The 24,567-nt window shown below is 40.0% G+C and overlaps 1 long non-coding RNA gene across 28 annotated transcripts in view; it reads left to right on the top strand.

The window, feature by feature from the left end:
- LOC308476927 overlaps positions 1-24,567 on the top strand; it is an 808,687-nt gene that overhangs the window by 560,257 nt on the left and 223,863 nt on the right. For 2 of the 28 annotated variants that reach the window (XR_013986221.1, XR_013986195.1), the window contains exon 1: positions 11,335-11,490. The exons of the other annotated variants lie outside the window; for them this stretch is intronic. This is a non-coding gene — a long non-coding RNA (uncharacterized lncRNA). Of the gene's footprint in view, positions 1-11,334; positions 11,491-24,567 lie in introns of those variants that run through there. 28 annotated transcript variants of the gene reach the window in all.

Here is a 24,567-nt window from a genome sequence, read left to right as displayed (position 1 = left end):
TAAGCATTTCTCCCCATCAACCAAAATTCTCAATTCCATTTATGCATCACTAGCTACTACTCCATTTATTATTATCGAGCTCTTCTTAGTGATTTTCTCTGTTGCTTAACATGGTTAAACAACAAACTTAACTGTTCTCAGATTTTCCTAATGAAATCTATGTGACTTAGTTCATTGATGTTCTCCCAAGGCCTAACATAAGAAGCCCTGCAGTAGTTAATATTCGAAAGTTTGAATTTCTTATGCTTGCAATAATCTATCCTTGACAAAAATGTAATAAACATCTTAAGGGTCGAAATGGAGTTCAGCCTGAAGAAGTCCCCATATTATATCTGGTACACAGCTCCAGAACACTTTTGCTTTCTTACGCCTGCACTGCTAAAAAATACCTTTTGTTTCACAAATTGTGTGCAACTCTGTGCCCTCTTTTGTCTTCCTTTTTTGTGATGAATTTCCCTCTTTCTTTTCTTTTTTTTTTGAAATGTGTCAGTGGCTATCTTAATAGCTTTCTAACTTCAGGGAGCCCTTCCAACAAAGCCCTGGGCACCTGCCATATAAGCCTTGTGTGTTTCAAAAGATTGGGGTCATGCTTTAGAATGCACTCTCAATGAAAACAGTGGCATAGAAATACAATCAGTCAGTCACTGGTCTGGCCTTTTGGGCATAATTGTTATCCAGCATAAACTGATAGTGTGTCCCCAAACAAAATGCAGCATTCCCCTGCCGTTGAAAATTTCTGGGGATGGTGAGCATTCTGTCCGTTAACATAAGAACATAAAGAAAGCCCTTGAGGACCAGGTCCATCTATCTGGTCCAGCATTCTCTTTTCACAAGCCAACCTGCAATAAAGACTTGAGTGCCCCAGCCTTCTCCCCGTTTGCAATACACAGCAACTGGTATTCAGAAGCTTACTGCTTTCGACAGATAAGATAGAATATTTTACAGAGCCTTGTCCACCTTGATTTTCTCTTTGACAACTGTCTGATATCACTGCCCAAAAACCCTAAGACACCCCAATTTTGAAAAACACAGCAATAGCAGAGTAATAGATGGTAAAAGGAAAGATGTAAAAGAAAATTAATTATTTTAAAATCAGTATGTAGTCATTTATGATGCTAATGTCATTGGTGCATGAAGTCTAATTACAGTTTACAAGTGGCATGGATCAAAATGCAATGTCTGCAGTCAAATAGTTATTTACTAGTAGGATTGTAAAATGTTTACCAATGTTTGTAACTCCAATTACAGTTCTAAACTTTGGATGAATGAATATCTCCAACTGATTGTGTGAGGGTTATGATTGAGTGGTTACAAAGAGTCAATTCGTAATAGATTGAACCAGATCTCTTGGCTTACTGTGGGATGATATTTATTTATTTATTTATTTATTTATTTATTTAAAAATACTTAGTTTACTAAAGAAAATATATGCTGCCTGCAGGATTGTTAGTTTCAGCCTTTTCCATGGTAAGGTTGCCATATTTCAAAAATTAATAACTTGACTTGCCTAAGATCCAGGACAAAGCGCCGCCTTTCAGAAAAAAAGTAGCAAATCAAAACTATATATAGGGCAATTATATATGGGATTCAAAGGTCAGTGTCCAAATCTATTGTTGCTATTAATTTTGCTTTTACAGGTTTAGAGCCTAAACTGTTCTGAAGAGCAATAAATAAGCTGGAAGGGAGGGAGAAATATACCACAGGCATATGATATTATCATGCACACACCTACAGTGGTTAGATAATTATTACATATATTGACTAGCTCTAATCAGGCACCTGCAAAAGTTATACTCAGTCTGATGTGTGGAACTTATGGCTCTCCAGATGTTGCTGGACTGCAGCTCCCATGAGCTTTTACCACTTGCAGGCTGGGGTTGATAAAAGCTAGAATCCAGCAATAAACAGAGGGCCACAGGTTGGCCATCCATGCACTAGACCTTCAGAATGTTTGCCAGCTTCAGGAGTGTTTCCACCTATAACAAAAAGGCACACAAAACAGAGTGAAGTGAGAGTGGGTGTGGGGTAGTGCCATGTCTACTCAGATGTAAGTCTCATTAAGTTCAATATATGCAAAGTGCTTTGGACGCTTGGCATTTGACATATAAATGCTACAATCTTTATTAGGATTTGATCTTTGAAAATCAGTTTACAACCAATGTTTAAACTGCTTTCTAAACAGTGTATCTCTTGTGGGAATTGCAAATCAGGTTTTGGCCAGAGCACCCCTTGTAAAGGTCATTCTGTTTTTAGACAACACTATCTTTAATCTATTTTTTATTTACTTTCCATTTTCAGGTACACTGAAAATGCCATACTGTTTCCCCCCTCTCCACCCCCTCTTTCTGGTTTGTAAGAAATTAGATAACTGAGGTGGGAGATGTTGCAGCTCTTGCCTATAACGGATTTGACCTCTGCTGTTTTTAGGTTTAATTGACCAAATTTAAATGTTCTCTCAAGAGAAAACAAATTACTGTTCCATTATTCACTAATCATCTGCATTCCCATTTCTTGCCTTGCTGGCTTTCATTGATACACAAAAAAGTAGGGCTACATCACTGATCACAAAAAGCCCAAGAAAATGCAGAATTGATATTTTAATAATCTCAAGAAGAATATATCTAGGAAAATGTGGCATGAGATATGCCTTAGAGAATGCAGAAAGAGGTATAATATTTCCTACGGAATGCATATAATCATCCCAGTGTGTGATATTGCAGCAGCAAAGCTGCCATTATATTCTTTTCCTCATTACCAATCTTATTTCTCCTCTTCCCCTCCAACATCCCCATTTTTCCTCCTCTCCTCCACTTAATTCCCCCCCCCCTTGTTTTGCCACTTCATTATCAGCAACAGCACTGGTGTTTTCTCTGCCTCCTCCCTGCCTCACTCTGAGGAAGGACCAAGAGGGTTCTTCCTCAGAGTGATGCATTCTGGGTGAGATGGCAGAGAAAGTGCCACAGTGGCCAGAAATGCTGCTTACATTTTTTTCTATATTTAAACCAGAGCCACAATGTGTCACTGCCATTTACAAGCAGTAAGAAGGGGGTGGGCAGGAGGGACGTTAGTGCAGTGAAGGTGTGCTGATGGGAGCACCAGGTTAACTATTCCAGTGCACCCACAGGGCACCAATTTCCCTTCCATCTTGCCCTTGCCCTTCTAGATAAGTGGCAGCAACACGCCTGCTGGGAAGGTGGCATTGTGGCTCCACCCTGATGAGTGAGCCACATCCAGTTCAAAGAACATTTCTCACTGTGGTGGCAAACTACAGCAGCAGGGCAGGCCCTCTCCCACCCACCAACCTTGGCCCTTCTTCAGAGGGTAGAGTGAGGCAGGGCAGGGTCTGCAGAGAGCCTTGCCAGATGAGTGTCTGGTAGCAGCAGCAATAATGAGAGCTGGGAACGCATGCAAGAGGAGGGGTCCAGGGAACACCAGTTTATCACCTTGCTGTGTCTGGCATTAATTACGTAATTTGTATTGTCATTACATTATTCCACCTCAATCATTTCAATGTGAAGGAAACACAATGCAGATAGGGTGGGGGGCATAATCAATTTCAGTGGATACAATTAATAAATACACACCCAGCAACACAAGGGGAATAGTATGGTGGATATAACAAACGACTCAAGGGGTAGGAGCTGACTCCCAGTAGATTTATCCTGAGCATATATCCATACTTCCCCCCAAAAGCATGCTTTTGCACCTCAGCCATGATGAACATCCAGACTTCAGCAGTAGCCATCACACTTTGTAATGAGGGATGTGGTATAACGTAGAAAGTGTTTCATGAATAAACCTAAACACTGTGGATTTTAATTCCTTTTTCTGAGTCGTAATTGGTATATAGGAAGCTGCAAATATTTTTTTTAAATAATTCTCCATGGGATAGTGACAGGTTATGCACTTGGGCTGATTTTGTACCACTTGTAAAGGAGATGACGACCCTTGTATAAGATCTTTGGACATTTCTTGAAAATCCTCCCAATTAATCAAATGTCTGACAGATCAGACTTGGCTTGTGTTTGTTTGCATTTCATGTGTGAATGTGAGTGAGAGAGAAGTGGAGATTTAGCACCATCGATCATCTCTTTCCTACAGTTGCTTGGAGGAAGTTCCAAGAAAGTGACCTTCCCGACAGTAACAGTTAGCAGTGCTCCTTCATCAGCATTTGCAGAGACAGATATCCTTTAGGGCATCAAAGTGTTCCTTTTGCAAGTACTATTTAACTTCAAATTCCTGGTTTATGCTTTTTCTGAGTGTCATGAGAAAAAGCTGTTGCTCTTATACAGTGGACATAATTGAAATACTGGTTAGTGCAGAATGCTTATCCTTGAAAAATCAGTTATATTCTGCAGCAGATGAATGAAGTCCAAACAATGCACGCAGGCCATTTGCTAGGAACAGAAGCCTAGGGCACCTAGCATCTCCTGGTTGGCGTGGAAATGTCCCATGTCTGAAACCTAGAGAGCCACTGCCAGTCAGGGTAGACAGTAATGAGTAGATGGGCCAATGGTTTCACAGCTTCCTATGTTGTCTGGGCTCCTTCAGAAGGAAGGGTAGAATATAGATACATTTTTCTTCACTGTAAGGTAAAGGTAAAGGTACCCCTGCCCATACGGGCCAGTCTTGCCAGACTCTAGGGTTGTGCGCTCATCTCACTCTATAGGCCGAGAGCCAGTGCTGTCCGCAGACACTTCCGGGTCACATGGCCAGCGTGACAAGCTGCATCTGGTGAGCCAGCGCAGCACACGGAACGCCGTTTATCTTCCCGCTGGTAAGCGGTCCCTATTTATCTACTTGCACCTGGAGGTGCTTTCGAACTGCTAGGTTGGCAGGCGCTGGGACCGAACGACGGGAGCGCACCCTGCCGTGGGGATTCGAACCGCCGACCATGTGATCGGCAAGTCCTAGGCGCTGAGGTTTTACTCACAGCGCCACCCGCGTTCCTGCATTCTTCACTGTAGTAATGATCAAATACTGGTTAGGATTACTCCATAATTATGATGGGTCTTCTGTTTAGGCAGTGAGATTGTGTAGCTCCCTCTCCTCACAGCAGCCGCGGAAGCTACTCATGGGGATCAGGGAACACCCCCCCCCCCCAGTCCAGTGCAACATCCAAACTGTACAAGGGTTACAACTGGAATCAGAAATTGGCAAGTCCCCTGTAATTGTATAGCTGAGCCTACACATGGCTCCCTGGATCAGTGGTTCTGTGTTTAGAATGACTCCATTCAGTAAAAATTAAAGTTACATGGCTTACAAAAAACCCCTGAACATGTAACCTGATTTTTGCAAAGATCATGTTCATGGCAGGTACACTGAAAAACAATACCTCATACTTACCAAATGCTTATTTCCTAGCCGGAAAAAGCTTTGCGGTTTTATTTCATTGTGATTTATTTATTTGGCTTTCACAGAAGCTTGCAGTAAATGGCTTGTTGCTTTGGGAGTATTTGAATGGTTGTGACACCATATATCTCTCCCTCTCTAGGTTCTAGCTAAGTGCCTTGGAGGTCCAGGGACATCTGCTCAATTCTCTTGATAACATAGATTTTGTCTCATTTCCCCCACTTCTCTTCCTTCTGCATTGGCAGAATCTGGCAGGGCTGATTCAAGAGTGCTTTAACACAGAGATGAAGGGCATCTTTAGAAATCTGAGCTGAATCATCCAACTTTTAAGCAATTATTTCAGAAAACACTTTTGTGACCCCAAAATGCTCCAGTTCTCTATTGTGTCACTCAGAGGAAATAACCATGCACACCCACACAAATGAGTGCCTGGCGTGCTCTGGTCCATGGGGTCACGAAGTGTCAGGCACAACTAAAGGACTAAATAACAACAACTCACACAAATGCTTGCAAAAGCTTCTAAGGAGTAATATACTCTACATCAAGAAGAGAACTCTTATGAAAACAAGACATCACATCCAGTCTTCTCATCATGTATTGTTATTCCTGAAGGAAAATTCAGTTCTAATGGCCCCAGGGACCCCTGTGATTCAGCCACCTTCTCTGAATACTTTCAGACTAAGTGTTCTGGCAGCCTGGCTGAGGTTAGCATATTGCCTGACATGCTGTAGGTTGGGAAGTCCTTTACCTCATCATCCCCAGATGAGCCACTCCATTTTGTCAGGGGACAAGTTAGTGTTGCCAGGGCTGGTCATACTGTGTGCCTCTTGCCTCAGGTGGCAGATTGGGAGGGACAGGGTACAGTGTCCCCTGTCCCCATGGCTTGCTTAAGCCTCTGTTGCCACTAGGTACCCTGGACACCTTCCTGAATTGCCACTGAACTGCTGGAACAAGCACCTCCACCAACCACTGCTTTGAGTCCCCACCACACTGAGCCACTAGTGATGCTCTACACTGCAGCCTGCCAGGGTGCCATAAATCCTGCTACCCACCCAGGCTCCTGCTGCACCAGACTAGGGATGGGGGAGAAATTTATACCAGGCATGCCAACTTTAGGGGGCTGAAGAGTCTCCAGCCCCCTCAGTCTTTGTTGGAAAGGGGCCAGCAAGGTCGATTTATGAAAAGGATCCTAGCCCAAATCCACTTGAGCTGGGGAGCCATGAAAGGTTGCTCTAAGTACCCCTCTCTTCACCACTCTGATGTTTATCATTGTCTTCTCCATCTTTCTCCTTCCCTCCAATCTCCACCAAACCTGCCAGTTATGACCTATTTATATGATGAAAACATAATGGCAAATGAAAGTAACTGGTGACTATCTCTGCTACACAAAACTAGTGATTGGCTCAACCCTCTAAAGCCAAAATCACACATACTCTGTACATACTCTGTATTCTGGGGAATATCACACACACAGCCCAGCAGATCCATGAAAACTGTTCAGAAACTTGTCATGTATTAGATGCCTCTCTTGATACATTGAATGTGTTGTTTTCTCTTCAGGAAATGAAAATCATTAATATTAATTGCATCCCAAGTTGTCACAGATTTAAAAAGGCACATGTACATCATATATCTTCAGTGAAGTACCAGATTTTTGAGCTATGACTTGTTAATTAAAATTACCACTAAGCGTTTCTGTGCTGCTACATAATGAAACATAAAGTGTGGCAACAGTGTTGTCATTACGAACCATTTTGGAGTATCAGGTGATCAATATAAAGTTTATAGTAACATGGGAAAACCAGTCCATTTGTTGGCTGTCCAGCTTTTAAGACATGGTTATCAAATCGACAGAAATGTATTTTACCACCAGTGGAGACTTTGCTACTTAAAAGAATCCAAAAGCATTAACCAAGCACTAGTAGTTCAGTGCCTGGAAGTATTTTCCTCCGCAGTTCAGAAGGTTGTTCATTTGCCATCTGTGGAGCTGTGATATTTTAACTCTGTATTCATTTCTCTCTCAGTAGGGTTGACCAAGGTTTTATCACTTAATTTATCACCTTGGCTGCATCCAAAGAACATTCCAAAAGTGGCTGAAATCATAAAAGTGAATGAGAAGTTCCACACGCCTGCTAAGTTTGGTGCATGTAGAGGTGCTATGATTACTCGGCATCCGTTACTTTTCACATTTCAACATCACTTTTTCCAAATAGCCATTTTTGCAATGTTAATTAATGTCACAGCTTGCTGGGCACATTTGACAGGACAGAATTTACGTGGGAAGTTATTGGATGTACTCTGGACTATAATTAAGTAGTTAGCTTTCTGTCATTCTTCTCAGTGTCAATACAGTTCTACTGGCTTGGAACTATACATGTTCACACCAGTAACTCATTTATAATAAACGGTCCTAGCTATGGTGAAAGATCTGTATAGCTTATTACACCAGGATACCAAAACGATAGCAAAAGCAGCTCATTTATTCTTCTCTCCAACTTTCTGCACTTCCTCTTCACTTTCTTCTTCAGCTTCAAACTCCTGTTACTCATATTAAACCAGTTGTGGCCAATGGGGGGGTTATCAAAAAACCAACAAACTAACTTTTTGGTTCAGCTGCTTTTCTAGGACCCCAAAAACAGGAAGGGGCAGGGGATTGAAGTTATCATTCACCTCTTCTGCCACAAATAGATATACCTGGATGAGCTCCATACGGTTTGATTGGCCACAAGTTGTCAAGTCTTGATTTAGAGGCTCCACCACTTTGTTTTACCTACATCTGTCATTTTGAATTCCCCTTTTGGCTCCTATTGCCCTATACAAGTTTATCACACACACCCCTTTGATTTTTGCTGTCCACTGCATCCATGCCTTTCCCCATTCTGTTTAAATGGGCTGTCTTTCGGGGATTAGCTCTGCATTGGGTCCTCATGATCCATACTGCATGCAGCTCAATTGTGCTACAGATATGAGTTATCATAGTTCCAGTACAGCAGGAAGGATGCCTGCTTAGAAAAGGGGTGCTAATGAGCGAGACTCCCACACTGTATGTTCCTTCTTTTAGAAATGCTAAATCCATTCCACATCTTCTGGAATGAAAGCTCAATTGCGCATATTTTGTGGTTGCTGCTTCTACTTTTTCAAAAATGCAGAGTGTTCATATAGACCAAGGGCAGGAAACCTTTTCAGTCCAAGGTCCACATTTGCTTCTGAAGAACCTTCCGAGGGGCACTTGTCAGTGTGGGACAGGGCCAGAGGCAAGACTAGGCAGAACAATATTAATATTTGTACAGAAGGTGAATTCAGACACACACACACACACACACACACTTACACTTCCTCTCTAGTCTCCATCCAGGCAAGCAGGAATCATTGCCAAAGTTCAAGGACACACTCCAGCCAGGCAAAAAGTACTCAAGCCGGGTGCAAAGCAAAGCCAGTGAGTGGTGTGGCATGGGAAGACAGAGATGGCTGAGGAGGGGCTGTGTTCAGTGCAGAATGAATACTACCAAGCTTTTATGCTAGAATAAACCAGACCCTGGCTATTGCATTTTGCACCAGCTGATGTTTCCTTCATTTTAAACACAGCATGAGATCTGGCTATACATGTAACAAATTGGACATGGGTGGTGCTATAAACCACTGAGCCTCTTGAACTTGCTGATCATAAGGTCAGCAGTTTGAATCTGTGCAATGGGGTGAGCTCCTGTCACTTTGTCCCAGCTCCAGCCAACCTAGCAGTTCGAAAGCATACTAGCATGAGTAGATAAATACATACTGCTGCAGCAGGAACGTAAACGGCATTTCTGTGCGCTCTGGCTTCCGTCACAATGTTCCGTTGAGGCAGAAGTGGCTTAGTCATGCTGGCCACATGACCAAGAAAGCTGTCTGCAGACAAATGCCAGCTCCCTCGGCCTGAAAGTGGAGAGGAGCGCTGCAACCTCATAGTCAAATTCTACTGGACTTAACTGTCCAGGCGTCCTTTACTTTTTACCTTTGCCTTACATGTAACAAAAAGGAGTGGTAAAATTCCCTGTGCCCCTTCAGAATGGAGGTGCAAACAGCGGTGGAGCTAGCCGCTTGGGCACACATGCCAGGCACCCAGGGGTGGGGCGATCTGCCCATGGGGTGGGGCAATCCACCCACAGGGGAGCGATTGGCGTGGCAACAATCCGCCCAGGGGGATTTTGTCACCCCCCTCAGGGATGACACCTGGGGCGGATCACCCCCACCGGCCCTCCTTCCTACGCCCCTGGGTGCGAAATCAAACCTTTTAATGTTTTCCCTTTTTAAACACAGCCTGCCTTTTCTCACACCACCTCAAAAAACTCCTAAATAGCCAGAAAAAGTGGGTGAGCTGGAACAATTCACCCTGTTGTGTTTCCATTTGCTGGGATTTTTTAAATGTAGTGGTGCATTCAAAAGTGGCATCCTCGTATCTGAAGTACTGAAATCCTTTCCATGATCACATTCCTACTTCACTGTGCTGCATGTGTGACCCAGCTTCCAAATGATAAGTCCCATTAGTTTCAATGAATTTAGACATGCCTACCTTTCTCCAGATTGTGCCCAATATATTTAATTTATGAGAGCAAGAGCAGCAGCATTTACTTTTTATAGTGTCATTCTAATAATCCTTGGACAACAAGTTTAATAATAAATTGCCACAAATACCTTTTTACGTACTTCAAAGAGGGAATCAGCTTATAGTATTTTACTTGATACTTTTTATTTGGTTAGGATAGCTAATCAATGAGTTGTAATTATTTTCCAATTTGAGATAGAAGAGGCTAGAAACCCACAGAGTTCCAATTACTGTCATCTGCAAAGCAGGAATTGCCTGGTGGTGCCTCTGCCAGCCAACTGAAATGATAACACAGGTCAAATAAATTTGTGAGATGGTTTGTGTAATGAAGAGTTATAGTATAACTTTACCCTTTTATATAAAAATAAACACTCATACAGCATGTTTATACTTTTTTAAGGGTGTATTTCACAAAAGGTGATTTAGGAAATTATACACAGCTGATTGAAAGTTACTAGAGAGCAATTAGGAAATTGAAGATTTCCTTAAGACACAGGTTGATATGGCCAACAGCTACAAATGCTACTACTGAGCTTGATTTCCTCCACTGTGTGGAGAAATTATTTTGTGTGCCTTCTTGGTCTTGTGTACAGCTCTCTGATTTATATGATAAACTATCATACTGTGATTTGCTTTATGCGGGTCAATCTCTAGGAGACTAATTTTAAATTTATACATGAAAGCAAGTACCTAATCAATGATCTGCTTGACCTCTGGCCAATCAGATTATGAAAAATTGTTTGTTCTTGCGATACCATAACCAGAAGAACGAGCTTTGCTATCTGCTGCTTGTTACCAGTAGAGGGTGTCTCACTCTGTTCCTTATAACAACAGGAGCTGAGGTCTAGTGCTATCTCCCTCTTCAGGGCTTTAATTCTGCTGTTAGCATGCAGGCCAGAGGGTGTTTCACCTTGCTATTGCTGGTAATGCACTTTTAATAAGTTATTTTTATGCCTATTTAATTTTTTGATTATTACGTTCATTTGAACTGTCTTTTATGTGGATATTATGGACACTGATGGTTGGGTTTTTTTATTACGCTTTCTTGTGAACTGTTTGGAGCATAACAAGCATGAAATAACAAAGTGAGCATGACTCTAAGAAACTGCCTAAATGTCCTTGAAATTTAGGGAAAATACAGCGGACTGTGGTCATATATGCTTGTTTATGTTTGGAACAAACAAAAAAATCTGTGACAAAGTTCAAGGCCTTGCACTATTAACAAAAGTTGCAAGCCCATTTGGTAGTAGCTGCTAAGTGGCAGGTTCTGAGAGAGAGGTCATCACTTTGAGAACTTATCAGGTGGGGCCTGAATCAGGTAAATGCCGTCTGATTGGTCTGGATGACAGAGGACTCTTGATTGGCTGGAGGTTCCAGTCAGTTGGGAATTAACTGTCAGTTGGGTGGAGAGGCAGTGGAGTTGAGTTAGCTGGAGGATAGGAGGGAAAGGGGAGTTGATAAGGAAGAGAATAGACCAGAGAAAGATAGGACTGAATATTTACAGCCAACAGGGTCTCTTGAGTCTTAAGAACCTATCAACAAGCACCTTTAAGACCGTAAGTATCCGTATTACCTTAGTGTATAGTATCTTGCTAATTAGCCAACAACCTTAGTTTTAAAAGTTCATTCTATCTCTTGTACTGGTGCCCATCTCATGCCTAAGCCTAGCATACCAGTTATTTGGCACAAAATGTGTTGTCAGGGATACTGGTTCCCTCAGCATCATGTTGTATAAACATAAGTTTGGGTATCTATTTATGCTGCCCCAAATTAGTGAAGAAGCACAGATACCTAAACATTTTGGGCTGAATATACGTACAGCTTGCTTACCCATCACTATTCATTACAAGTGACATATTCTGGGTCAACTGAAATGTTCTGTATAATTTATGTGCTCAATTTCATACAGGTTAGGAAGAAATGCACACCATTATATTCACTTTTGGCAAATTAACAAGAATTCTTGTTATTTTTCTTTGGAGCACAGTCTTTTTGCCATTGGCTTATTTTAAAAATGTCCCTACAACTTAAATTATAAATCCAGTAGTTCATTTCAACAAACCATTATACTCTGCACAGCACATGAGATTTATTTGCAATGAAGGTGGAGGGACGCTGATGAAGTTCACCCCAAACAACAAGCTTGTCATATTAATTTACATGGCTCATAATTCTTATTTAAATTGGGAGTCAGGAAACCTTATCCTGAAACTCTTGCTGCATTCATCACAAATAATGAGATGCATTTTGAGTCAATGTCCATCTTTTGTGCCCACATAGCAGCATTCATATGACCAGACCAGCAAACTCAGGGGCCCTGTTAGTACATGCTCAGAAATCATTTGATTACTCCTTTCCAGGTCTCAAGGAGAAACTGCCCTACCTACCTAATAGCTACATTTTAATCCAGTGATATACCCATAGCTGTGTTTGTATTCATGTAATGGTTTCCTGCCACCAAGTCCAGCTACCCATCTCCATGGCTCCCACTTCTACTGGGAATTTATATTGCCTCTTAACAACAGCAGGCCCCATTTCCACATAGGAAAGAGTGGATAATGTGCACTCCTGGAACAGGTTCACAGTAGTGTGGCAGTAAAGTTTGCCACCAGTGGAGCTGCTGATAGCCCCTTCTCTACAATCCAACAACCAATCAGGAGTCAGGGCACTGAGGCTCATGACAACTGAAGAACAGGAGAAAACCATGGTTCCTGAGGCTGGTTGGGGCTAACCCACAACCTGTGGCCAGATGTCATGATGCCAAAAGTTTTTGTGTGTGGACTTTTAAGTCCCCCGCCCCCTGCAATGTTTCCATTTTTTCATTAAAAGTTTTACTGACTGCTCTAATAAGCATGCTACTGTAACACTGTGATGCCACAATATGTTTTTTTTGTTTGTTTTTTGGTCTCTCAAGATGGCCCAAATTTCTCCATTCTATTTTTTAAAATGAAATATTTATTTATTTTAATAACCACTTCCGTAGGTCCCTGGATGTACGGTAATTACCTGGTGTGAAAGATTTTTGTCAGACCCCCTCCCCCGACCCTGCACCCCAAATTTGTCCTATAGAAAAAAAAATGGCCTCCATGCATTTACACTTTGCCCGTGTCTGCTTGGACATGTAGCCCTTGGCCCAAAAAAGTTTAGCAACCCCTAGTGTAGGTAATATACTTTTGCCTGCCCCCCGCCCTGTGCTAAGTTCGCAAACAGCATTGCAAGAGTGTACAGGAATAAAAATACTATGAGTCAGTTTAGAACTCTTGAAACATGTACACCCTAGGGTTGCACCACCACCACCAAATAATAAATGAACAAATTATTCAGTTTCTATTCTGCCTTTCGTAGAACAGTTCTAAGGCATGCTACACAAGAAGAGCAGGATGGATACCATCTTATGCTGCGTATCAAATATAAAACCACAACTAAAAATGAACAGCTCCTGTCCCTTCAACAGCAACCTGACTTAAGTAGATGATTTCCTGGCAGGAAGATAAAGTGATGGGGAAGTCTTGGATGATTGCCTATGCAGCTATAACCTCTGTTCCTCTGTAGAAACTCCATGAGGATTTAAGAGATTTATGCTATAATACCTCTCAGTTTTGTTTTGCATGATATTTCACTGGTTAGTATCATCTTCATTGTTCACTGGGGGTGCTTTTTTGGTTGTTTTATTACTGTAGTTGAAGTCAGGTTTCCTATTCCTAGCATCCCCAACATCATAAGTAAATTCACAGGATCCGGCAAAATGACTGAGGCGGGGCCTCTCTGGAGCTCACAATGGAGTTATTTGGCCCCTGTGCATTAGGGTGAATGGGAGGATGGGGGAAGGTAGAAACAGCTGTTAGTACGGTGGTGGGGTCAATATCATTGGCTGCAGAACTGTGTGGAGATCTTGCCATCTACACTGAAGTTTAGGGTCATGCCATCCATTGATTCTCTGTGTAACAAATACAACTGAGTGGCCTTCTCTCCCCCCCCCCCTTCAATAACCACCATATGTAATTAGTTTCTTCCAAAAAAGAAGAATTTGACTGACAAAATGCCATCACCAATACTTCCTTGAATGATTACGAAACCTAACTATTTGTTAAATACATATACAATTGGTGCTGTATAAATGCTGATGTTGAATGTCTGAATGCTTGTAATCTAAACAATGACATAAGACAAAGAAAGAAAGAAAAAGAGGGAAAATATGACAAGACACCTTTAAAAAAGCTAGGAGAGGCAATATTACCCATCCTACACAAAAGTAAGCCCCACTGAGTTCAATGTGATTTATTCCTAAATAAGTATACATAGGAATGACTCCTGAATGTACTTAATCTCAATAGGTAAAATGATACAGACATAACTCATCCAAAGAAAATGGATTTTGCATAGAAACATAGGATATAAATGCTCAAAAAATAATGCACACATTTGAAAATAAAATAATACAGTACTAATAAATTATGGTTTTGAAAGAAGAGAAATTAAAAGACAGTAAGGAAGCAGAAAGCAAAAAAGACAAATACAAAGGAGACACAGAATAAATACAGTTAGGTTGACAACAAAATCTTAAAATGCTCAAGGATTATTAATAAACTTTTGAAAAAATCCATTTTTACAGAACACACCAGGTGAGAGAAATGTAAGTTAGCTGCTCAGTTGTATAATGGCTAAAACTGTAATTTATGCAGCTCTGGAAGCGAGGTTTATCTTTTCTCCATAGGTAGTAAGACAACGAGATGTAGAGGAGGTTGGGGCTCCTGAGCTTTTAATGGTTGTTTTGTAGAAAAAAATTGAACAGATACAGCTTTCCACACCTTTGCATGATCAATGGCATCTGCCCAATCCTACCCCCTTAGTGCTCTTCTTCACTTTTTCAACTTTTTTGACTACTGACCCAGCCTTGAAGGTGTTAGCTCCACTGATGGTGGTTGCCTACTTATTCTGAAATGGTTTCTCTACCTTTAACAGTTTTCATTGCATAGCCTTTCAGTGATCAAGAGAAAGTTTCACCTGTTGAACTTGTCTGTCATAATGCAGATGTTAAAGATGCCAGTGCCATGGTGCTTTGTTTAAAAAAATATATCTGAATACCCGTAAAACAAGCTATGGGACTCCTGAAGGTGTGCATGAAAATGCAATCAGCACTGTCAACTTTTTAACTAGTGTAGTTCTTGTGCCATTTAACAGAAACTTGACATGAATAAATTTCACCAAGACAAACTATTGCAGAGACAGAATTATTTCAGCTCCTCACCTGTGTTTTAATATATTGCAGAGAAATATGAAGAGGCTAAACACCTGTAGCTCACTTGGTCCTCTTAGCACAGGTATGTGGGGGAAGGTGGAGATATACTATGTGAGTTGTATACAAGACAGCTAATGTGGTAGAGTAGATAGAATATTGGGTTGGGAAGTCTCGTGTTCAATTGCCCACCCAGCTATGACGGCTCACAAGGAGTGCCCCTAGACTAGTCACTGTTGCTAACCTGTAGAGCAGGTGTGAGAAAACTCAGTCTCTCCAGAAGTTGTTGAAGTACAACTCCCATCATCCCTGGCCATTGGCCATAATTGCTGGGGCTGAAGGGAGTTGTAGTTCAGCCAATCGAAAGGGCCAAATGTTCCTTATGCCCACCGTAGAGGATGAAATGGAGGTACAGTATATGCTGCTTTGACCTCCCTCGAGGAAGGACAGGACAACAATGTAAGTACTGTACAGTGGTACCTCGGATTAAGAACTTAATTCGTTCTGGAGGTCTGTTCTTAACCTGAAACTGTTCTTAACCTGAGGTACGACTTTAGCTAATGGGGTCTCCCGCTGCTGCTGTCACGCCACCGCTGCACGATTTCTGTTCTCATCCTGAAGCAAAGTTCTTAACCCGAGGTACTATATTTGGGTTAGCGGAGTCTGTAACCTGAAGCATCTGTAAGCTGAGGTAGCCCTGTAATAAAACGTTTAGGATAATTTGTCAGCTGAAGTACAGTGGGCTCACCACTTATGTGAGGGTCCAGTTCTGGGGGTCCACATGCAAAGACAAACTTGCATAAAGCCAGGAGCCTCTGGAATTGCTGCTCCTGCATGACCATCCCTACCTGTCCAAGTGGGCCTTGCCTTCTACCTTGCTTCCCTTGTACCTCCTCCCTAGAGCCCAGTAAGCATGGCGGAGGGCTGCAGGTTCCACCTCTTTTTGTTTATTTCTTTATTTGGCCAAGAGCCTGAGGTCACAATGGTGTAAGTAAATTACTCATGATGGCTCACTGTATTATAAAGGGAGAGGAGTCTCATGACTGTTGATGCAATACAACTGGTTCAGTTCTGCAACTGTTGGCTGTTTTCTAAGAGGTAATTGGGAATTCCCATGCAATCTTGAAATGGATCCAATGGTGAGTAGAAGGCTTTGGTGAGACTAACATAACAGAATCTGATAGCAGGTTTTCAGGAGTGAACTGGAGGTATGGGAACTATCCCATTACACAGATCACACAGAGGTTGTATTAAACATACAGTAGTTTAGATGAAAATAGATTATGCTACTCAAGTACAGAGCTGGATGTTTTAAACAAACTAGGAAAGGGTAGGAGAGGAGAGAAGAGGATATGGAAGTCCTGTTGCACCAGTGGATCTGTGCTGGTACAGCATTGGCTACAACCCCAGGGACATAAATTGTGAAAACATCCTGAATTATGCTTTTCAATACCACCTCATTCCCCCCCCCCCACACACATAATTTTAAACTGAGAGGTCTGGATCAAGGGATGGGGAGAAATCTGCCTAGCTTTGTATTTTAATGCAAGCATAACTAATTCACATTTCTCACCATGCAAAAACAGAACACAGATATCCTGTGTGTTGTACTCTTGGGGATGGGAATTGGAGAACTATATCACAAACTTCAGAGAACCACAATTTAGAAGTGTAGTTCTCCAGCCCCCCAAACTGTGCATACAAGTAGACGTATTTGTGGAAAACATAGTGGAAAAATAAATAAAAGTATTAGTGAAAATGACATACAAAATGTACTACATTATGAACATTTCTTGCAAAAATGTTTATATTAAGAGAAACACACTGAAAAGTTGATGAATTTCATTACTTTTATTTTTTTTTAAATTGCAAGCTGATGAGACAATGACGCAAGCTTCCTGGATTCCAGAAAGTATATCCAGTCATCCCTATGCTAAGATAGAATACTTTTTCTAGTCTTCTGTATGATGAATTTTATTTTTGTAAAGGCATTTGAACACACAACCCTCTACCTGCATGCTGAAGTGGTACAGTCCAGGAAAGCTATTGCCACTTATTTCAGCTGCATGTATAAATTAGTCGAGTTAGAACTATTTCGAGATGACTTGCTGAGAAATGGTTTGATAGAAAGTGGTCAGTTAACTGTAGCAGTATGTTTTTCATGTAAAACTTGGCTCTTTGTTCCTCAGATAAATGAGTACAACTGTGTATGTACAAGAGGAGTGAGGAGCACTTCTTTGATTTCTATTGAGCTAGTCAACATGTTCCAAAAATTTAAATATTTAAAAGGTGTAGGATTTTTACCCAGCAGGAATTAACTTGGAAAGGACACTTTCTCTATATACTGATATGTAATGCCTGAGTAAATCATATTGAAACTGCTTTGAGTACAGCAGTGAATTTGAGTGGGAAGACATTACATTTTCCATATAAAAGAATTATTGAACTGCAACACAAGATTGGTGCTGTGAATGTCTGATTCAACTATTAAATCATTTCAATCGGAAGGATGAATGTATAATATTTCAAGCCAAATCTCTAAAGAAACACACAGACAATCTTGCTATCTTGAAATTTTATCTACCAGATAAAATACCGTCCTATATCAAAGGTATTTTTAAGCTAAATTAAAATCGCATGGCTTGTAGCACCAAGCTTCCTTTGCAATTTGAGGGTGTATGTAAGCTTATTAAAGGTTTTGCCTTTAGAAAACCAAAAGGTACACTTGACTTTAGATGCTAACACACACATTTCATTGGTGATTTGGATTATTTTGCCTAGTTAAGCTAGTGAACAATATGTTTGGCTTGTGTTAAAATGCCACATATCACATAATAAGATTAAAATGGCAGTATATCATCAATATATGATAATTATTTCATTAGTTACAAAGTAGGAATGTTAAAGTCATTAGATTAATGAAAAATGCAAGATTTGCCCTGCCATCATGTGGTTCCAGGGATGCTATCCCAAGGACCATAGGACACATCAGATCTTTCTCTCAGAATGTAAAGAGGGAGGTTCTAAGGTGCACCCCCTCTCTGCCACCACGGAAACTTGTACGCCCCTTGCTATACCAACATCAAAAGCTCTAACATTCTTACAGTGGTTCAGTCTCTCCTCTCAGGGAATTGCAGCTCTATGGGGGCATGAGAGGCCTCTTAACAACTCTCAGTGCCCTTAACACACTACAGTTCCAAGGAGTCTTTAACAAAACCATGAGTCTTTAAAGTGGTATAAAATTGTTTATAGTGCATATGGGCCAAGGGCGACTCAGAAATGGATCAGGATATTTTTCAAATGCAGAGAAACAGATATGAGGCAAATCGGGGGGCCTCTGCACACTCCTAATGTATGTTCTTATTGTGATGGCATGGCAGACAATATGCCGACTTTTTGACACTTTAATTCATTGCCCCCGATGCTCATGAATCCTGGATAACATAAACAAAATAGAGTACACCCTTGCTCCCACCTGCCAAATCAGCCCAGCACAGTGTGAGAAGAGGTAAATGAACCACCTTGTACGTTTTAATACGTTTTAAATAATTAAATTTGCTGTTTCTGAGTAACACTATGCTCTCTCTGCTTCAAACTTTGCTGCAGATTTGAAGCAGCTCTGCATAAAACAAAGCTCTGTGCTTTCCATTCATTATAAATCTATAAGATGAATCTATGAAATGATTATAGCTTCTTCCTTTTGACCAAAGCAGATAAAATTTACAGGCACAGATGCTCCTCCAGAGTGGATTAAGCCTGCCAAATTGCAGACAAATATTTCCAGGGGCTTTGGTAGGGGAAATGAAAGAGATTCACTTCCCTCCATAATTCATATTTGGGCAGTACTTTTATTAGAATGTGAACATGGTTTGTGGTATACAGGCTAGTTGAATAGTGCTTTTCTTTCCTGGCAAAATTCTATTGCATCTCATGGAATGATAGTACTTGCATCTCATGTATTATTGACATGACCTATTTTTTTTCTTTAGTAGTAATGTTGGCTTTAATTTTTTTATAATACACCATCAACCCTCATTATATGCAATATGACATTCTTTAATTTCATTCATTCATCCCCCCTATCATAGCAAATGTGAAAAAGTTCAGTTCAATATAAATGTCTTTCATACTAGGCTCTCCTTCTTAAAGCTCCATATGTAGGTTTACTTTCTTGGTGGAAGGGGTGAAAGTGTGTGTGTGTGTAGGGGGGGGGCAAAGCTTTTTTATTTTAAAAGTCAGGCCTCATAATGGCAAATCTACTAATTTGTTCTGCCACAGAATGATTTGGGCATGTGCTTTTTTAATATTCTTATTCTTGAATTGTATTGCCTGTAAATAAATCATGATCACCAACAAACTTATTTCTTTAAGAGCTAAGATTTCTGACAATCCCTTTATTCTGAAATATAAATTATTCATTGCAAGCAGCCACAGTTGGTATTGATCAGAAATGTTTTGCGACTTGTTAATCCATAAAATACCTCATGAATGTTGCTTATATGTGGTGGGTTATCCTTTTATTTTCTCCCATCCTTTCTGCTTATATCATTCTTAAGTCATTTATTAATAATGTCACATTTATTAACTGGGTTGCATAACTTTTTCCCTTTTAAGATGTTATAATGAACTGGTTCAGTGATGCGTAATATCTTGTCAACAGAATGCTTGTTAAGATTCTGTTCATAAAATGTCACAATTTTAAAGCCTCCTATTTTTTTATTTATTTATTTATTTATTTATTTATTAAATTTATCCACCACCCTTCATCCGAGGATCACAGGGTGACTTGCAGTATAGAAACACTGGACTATAAGGCATACATTTATCCTGCTAAGTCAGATAGCACATTTTAAATGCCTGTGGTCTGACAGAATTAATATTTAGATGATGTAGACTGACTTTTTTGTTTTTGTTTTTTTTAAATGTAGCTTCCCTCAGCTAGGTGACCTCCACACATACACACACAAAAGTAAGCTGTCTAGCTCATTTGGAACTGAAATGCTACAGAAAATACATGGATAACAATAACACTTTCACAAAACAATCCCTTGGCAATTTGTCTACTTTAAAATACTGGAATTACTAATGGAGGAGTGGCTGTGAAGGATGAGTACAGCTATGGGTGGGTTATTTGGAGATTCTTGATAACATTCATGACTAACTTGGGCTAGAGCATGGGCATTGTTTTAATATATTGGAGGAATATAATTACACTTTCTTTGGAATCCTTAACAATGTGACTTGTGCTTTTGCACCTCAGTTATCTAAAATGATTTATTGTGTTTATTAATCCCTTTTAACACAAGAAGTGTCTTAAAGAGATTTACAAAAATTGTAATAATACAAAATAGTACAAATATTAAAACCAAGTAAACAAAAAGTGAAGAACACATCCATGTATTTAAAAGGCAAATACCACTGTCAACATGGGAAATATGAGCAGCAGCCTTTGTACCTAAGAAAGGGGATGTCCTTCCACTCCCCCTTTTTAGTTGCTCTGCAGAGCTATTCCTGTGTAGAGAGCCCATTGATTTCAGTGGGTAGAGGATAATGTTGCAAAGCTACAGAATGTCCTAAGCATACTTAGATTGCAATGAATGGGATTTTCTCCTGAGTACTTATGGTTAACTCTGAGATGAAATCTAGCTTTTTCAGCTGGTGAGGATCCTAACAGTCCTCCCTTTTCAATATGTGAGAATGATGAATTACTTACAGGCTTCTCTATAACCTGCTGGAGGAGCCTGATGGCTGTGTGAATAACAGAGGAAAGAAAAAGGAGTGTGGCTTCTCCTGGTAGTAAGTCTACATAAATGTGAAGTGGTGGTTGGAGTGTAGGACTAGAACCTGGGAAGACCAGGGTTTCAGTCCCCACTCAGCAATGAAGCTCACTGTATGTCCTTGGGCCAGTCACTGCCTTTCAGCCTAACCAACCTCACAGGGTTGTTGTGGGGATTAAAGGAGGAGGGGGAGAACCATATACGCAGCCTTGAGCTCCTTGGAGAAAAGGGGGGCAGAATGCAATAAATAAAATAAATTACAAATCAAAGATGAGAGAGTGCAGAGTGACTCAGAAACATCAGCATTTTTTAACACAGATGCAGATACAAGGTAAATATTGGGGCCTCTAATACTTAACATTTGTACAGTATATCACTTTCTGAAACAGTTCAGATGATCTAATTGTAATCCTTTCAATAATTCTGTATGGTAAATTAGCATTATATCCTTATTATCCCACATACTGCAGACGTGGAGGGGAATTGAGGTAGTTTGCCTCATCCAGCTGAGCTCACTGCGGAAGCAAGAGTCAAACCCGGACATCAATATTCATAGTTCAGTCTCTTGGCCACTATGCTACATTATTAAAAAGCAACCCCAACAAATGCCTTTAAACTACACTGTTCTTTTTTAAAAAATGTGTATCATAAATTATGAATCAATGTAAGCAAAATCATACTAGAGCATTACAATGTAGATAAAACGTATGCATTATCACACACTGTTTTGTTTCAAAACAAAATAGAATTTGACACTTATTCTATAAATCTGATTGTTTTCTCCTCTGATGAAGTACATAAGTTTCACTAATATTATTATATTCCTAATAATTTCAAACCATTCTACAATTAATGGTGTTTAACTTTGCTTCCACACTTTAGCAATAGTTACCTTTACTGCTCATTTTTTAGACTTTGTGTTTTTTGTTTGAATGGCATGCTATCAGTGACTGTGGTTAACGCTTAAAGTGTCATTCTTAATGGTGTCATCAATATATTTTTATTTCAGAACTGTAGCATTGATCACACGTGTTTGCATCTATACAACTCCCAAGCACCCTCAAGTAAAGAATGGTGCCTTTTAACACATCTACTGTTCCTTAATCTTTTATTTTATTTCATCCTTCCTTGTATGCAGCAGCAGTGTGTAGGACAAGTAGTTACAGTAGCACAGAAGAGAGGATTAAGTGATTACTTGGCATTTGAAAATTGCATGTCTGTTTAAGGGCTCTTACAAGTATTTAGAAGAATGTTATTCTCACTGTGGCATACTTGGCTTCCTGACAAATTTCCTCCCTAAGCTGAGCACAGCATCAGCATCCTACCAGAATAAAACAAACAGGCACCAGCATACTTCTAAATGACACACCCTAATGGATAAGAGTACGCACACTGTTGGCTTGAAACTAATTACAGAAATTGATCTGCTGTGGGTTCTTGGTGTTGTTCTTTTTAAGAGAGCATAATATGTAAATGTAGCACAGTTAATTCATATGACTTATTTGGGGAAACTAGTCCAGATTTTTTTTTAAGTTCACAAATATAAGCCCCATCAATAATCTATATTATTTAACTTCTTTAATTAATTAATTATGCTTTTAGCATATTAAATGGCTATACTTGTTATCAGGATCATTGCATTGTTGCCTTTTTGAGATAATAAAATTGATTTTAAAAAAGGTACCACACATGGTTGGTTAGAAAGCCTAGATTTTCCAGATCACCTCTACTCTTAATTTCTAGCCCCAGCAATTAAACTCAAATTTGGCCCCTAACAATAAATTAAATATTAATTTTATTTGAATTGACACAGGAGTACAGCCCCGTCCAAAATGTAGGGTGGATGTTTCAAGTACTATGCTGTACTGTGTAAGCAACCAATTCTTAATTTTTAGAATGCACATATTCTAAATTATCTGCAGAGAAGGGGGGAGGAATATGATGCTCTCCAAATGCTATTGTGACTCCATCATCCCTAACCATTGGGCTTGTTGGCTGGGGCTGATGGGAGTAGAAGTGTAACAACCTCTGGAGGGCTAAGTACCCACCGTTCAGTAGAAGCTCAGAGTTTATCTGTTCCTTACAGAATGCATGCACCCATGGTTATTTTCTTCACAGCATACCTTTTTAAAATATAATCAAATTAACGAGTTAAAAATGAAAATTGTGCATAGATATCACAAGTGTATGTATATGTATTTATATTTAAAGCTAAGCCAGTATGTTTAAGTTACATATGGATCTATGGTTAATCAAGAACAATTAGCAGTGTTTTTTCCAATAACTTCAATCTATCATAGCCTACAAAACAGACTGATAACAATGCAGTAACTAAAGGTCTAATCAAACTTCAGTATGTTAAAAAAATTATCATTTCATTTTAATTATGTATTCCAGTTAATCATTATATCAATTTAGATCACTAAATCTTCTTCAATCTTTCTGATCATCATTGTTTTCTTTTTCTCCAAAACATTAATTTATCCATTTTCCAGTTTAATTAAATCAGCCTATCAGTTCATCAACATTGCTAATATCCCCACCCTAATTCAATCATTAACCTAAAAATATTCGTATTCTTGCAGAGTTATGGATTCAGCTGAATGGGAATATAATATAGTAGTTCATTAAGCTAATTCATCCTAATTTTCAATTAGTCTCTTCCATTTTATCAGAAACACTACCAGCTCAGAGAACTCTATTCCTGTAACATAAAAAATAATAAAAATAATATCAAATCCTGAATTTTCCATTCAATTAAATCAATGTGCAGAACAGTTCTGTGCATGTGTACTTAGAAGTCCCAAGAACTCTCAGGTAAATGTGCTTGGGATTGTACTCCTAGACTTCCTTTGGCAGGTTAGCTGCTGCTAATCCTTGGAGCTCACTCATCTTTTCTTCTTTGCACTCTTGCTTTGAAAATGTACTGTAGACCACAGTGGTTTTCAAATGCTACTTTTCACATGGAAAAGGTTACTATTGCTGTCACCTCTCTGTCTGCATAGATGCAAACATTTATTTTATGAAGAAATAATCCATGTGGCTGGCATAGGAAAGGTAGGGTCAAGTAGCAATTGGATGCTGGGATTTAGCTTGAAATGTTAACTTTGAAATAAAGCTTCTGAAATTCAAGCCAAGAAGGATGTTAATGAAAATAAACAGACCTCCAGACCTGTCACCAAAAAGATACAGACTTGCAACTTCTGTGGGGATTTGGTTCTGGAGATTGCATATCAAGCTAAAATTGTGTATAGCCAGAACAACCCCAGAACTGACTCCTGCGACCATCCCTATCTTTCTGGATCTGGCATACGAAGCAGGTGCCCGCCCCCTTCCTAGCAAGGTAGAGAGCTTTTAAGCTCTTCGCCTCACTTACCAGGCTCTGGGAGGCTATCATACCAGCTCTGAAAGCCTCCCAGACCTTGGTAAGTGAGGCGGAGAGCTTAAAAGCTCTTTCCACAGTGGGAAAACCTAGCATGGAGTGAACTTTTAAGGGAAGGTTTTGTGTGGCTCTGCAGGAGGAGACTTGCCAATAGATTGGCCCAATTCACAGGATTTGTTTTGCCTGCTCCGCATTGGCATGGAGATGAATCATCTAGTGATAGAAGCAAGGTAAATAG

Source organism: Podarcis pityusensis (genome assembly GCF_964106645.2).
Source record: "Podarcis pityusensis genome assembly, chromosome: 5".
In the NCBI taxonomy this organism is placed as follows: domain Eukaryota; kingdom Metazoa; phylum Chordata; class Lepidosauria; order Squamata; family Lacertidae; genus Podarcis; species Podarcis pityusensis.
The sequence above is the reverse complement of the archived record's forward strand: the minus strand, read 5'-3'. Positions and strand labels throughout refer to the sequence as shown.